The 2,386-nt window shown below is 40.8% G+C and overlaps 1 protein-coding gene across 1 annotated transcript in view; it reads right to left on the bottom strand.

Moving 5' to 3' along the window:
- Nucleotides 1-2,386, bottom strand: part of ZNF831 (zinc finger protein 831) — a 105,399-nt gene that overhangs the window by 9,278 nt on the left and 93,735 nt on the right. The gene's annotated exons all lie outside the window — the stretch shown is intronic.

Raw genomic sequence — 2,386 nt, forward strand, 5'->3', positions numbered from 1 at the left:
GGCTGAGAACCGGCCTTGACAACATTCACAAAACAGTGTCTCTCTCAGCCGCCCTTCCCTCACCATTACTCTCTCCTCCACTGTATAATATTGGCCTGGGTTACAGGTCACAAGGACCAGAGAACTGCAGAGAGGGTGGATTACTTGATAAGATTAGAAAAACCCTCTCAAATGGCTGTATCACCAGAGAAGAAGCACTAGCCCCACTGTTAAATTTGCTTTTATTTTGATTAAAGTCACACATGCAGAGTTTTGAAAAGTCAACCCTTTTTACTTATTGAGAAAAACAGCAATCCCTTTCTGACCACCCATCTTTTCTCACTTCCCAGAGGCAACCACTTTGGACTCCTTTAATGTTTACCTCCTTCACTTCTAATAGAGGAGCCTTGGTGGCACAGTGGTTAAAGCGCTTGGCTGCTAACTGAAAGGTCAGCTGTTTGAACCCACCAGCTGCTCCATGGTAGAAAGATGTGGTAATCTGCGTCTGTAAAGATTTACAACCTTGGAAACACTGTGGGGTAGTTCTACTTTGTCTTATAAGGTCACTGTAAGTTGGAATCAACTCGATGGCAATGGGTTTGGTTTCGGTTTTTTGGTTCACTTCTAATAACATGCTTACAGTACTACTTCTTGGTTTTTTCACTTTGGAGTGTAGCCTACAACTTCCCATGAAGGGAGAGGAGGATTTAGCTCTTCCCCCAGCTCCCCTCGTCCACAACCTCTGTCACTAGTCACAGATACTCACACTTCCTTCCCCTCCAGCCTCTTAAGAGCTATCCAAAGATGGTGTCATAATTTCACTTAGATAAATATCTGATGTTTACATTGTTATGATTAGGAACATATCTTTCACTACTGAGCCATGTAGTATACTATGATGACTTTCTTGCACAACATTGTATTCTCTTGAGTTAATAGTTTTGTTTTTCTTTTGCTTAGTTTTCTATGGACTTATTACTAAAATCATCCCCCAGACTCCTACACAATTGTCTAAGGTCTCTAACAGCTTCATTTCTTTAAAAATATCTCCCTTGGAACTTTCTGACCTGCTCCAAAAAGACAGTGCTCTCTAGGTCCAAGGCACAGCTGTGCTCCTGGGGTCTTCTTCACCATCATTATGGTGATTCTTTCACCTCTTCATTGGTTCCTGGACCCCCATGGCTTCCTTTGACTTGCTTTACTCCCTTGTTTTCCTAACACAAAAACTTCTGTAGCTTCATATGAAAGGGTACATGAAATAAAATTGTTTAGACTTTAACTGGCAGCTTACCTGGGTATAACATTCTGAATTGGAAATCTTTTTCCTTCAGAATTGAAGACGCTGCTCTACTGAGTTCTAGTTGTTAAGAAATGTTCATTATCCTTTGTATGAGACCCTTTGTTTTTCCCTCTCTAGAAGCTTCTAGCTTCTTCTTTGTTCCCAGTGTCCACATGGTCTTGAGTCTATTCTCATTCATTGTTCTGGGCATTCAGTGGGCATTCAGTGGAAACATATGTCTTTTGGTTCTAGAAAGATGCTTCAAGTTATTTTGTTGATTTTTTTTTCCTTCTGTTTTGTCTTGTCTTTCTTTCTAGAAGTGCTCTTATTAGGTTATTGGACCTCCTGGACTAAGCCTCTATTTTCCTTCTCTTTTCTCTCCTGTTTTCTATTTCTTTGTCTTTTGTTTTACTTTTTTTGTGAAACGCCCTCAACTTTATGTTCCAGCTCATGAGTTTCTATTTCCACTGCTATGTTTTTAATTTCTAAGAGCTCTTTCTTATACTTCCTGAGATATCTGTTTTCAGCCCCACCTGGCACCGTGGATATCTGAATCTTTACGGCTTTCCTCACTATTAAATCAGGATTAAGTTCTCTTGGGTCTGCTAGCTCAGTTACCACTCAACCTCTGCATTCCAACTTCTACACTTACGACATCATTTCCTCTCCAAAGCTTGTTGGCTTATGGGCTTGTGCCTTGCCAACACATTCCCTTACTAACTTCTCCTGGGTTTTTAGAGGAAAATTGAGGTAAGTGAATATGTTCTCTCCTCCGTCTTGAACCAAAAGAACAGACTTACTTCTTATACCTCACTAGGTTTCCAAGTACACTGATCCTAAGCAAATCAACTTTGAAAATCCATAGGGAAGTGCAAAGTTTGGGAAAGGAAGCAATGTTTCCCTTCTATATAGTCTTCATTTGAGCCACCTGTGTGGTAGAATTGTCTCCTGGCAGAGAGCCAGGCTTCTGGTATTCCGTTAGTTCAATACATCCTGGACTCCTTCAATGAACCAGGCACCAGGCTCAGCCCCAGGGAATTGTAGAACAAAACAAATGTGGCTTTGGCCCTCAAAGAACTTCTATTCTAACAGGGGAAGAGAAACAAAGACAAGTAAACAGATAGATAA

Source organism: Trichechus manatus, unplaced genomic scaffold, assembly GCF_000243295.1.
Source record: "Trichechus manatus latirostris isolate Lorelei unplaced genomic scaffold, TriManLat1.0 scaffold00008, whole genome shotgun sequence".
NCBI classification, from domain to species: Eukaryota; Metazoa; Chordata; class Mammalia; order Sirenia; family Trichechidae; genus Trichechus; species Trichechus manatus.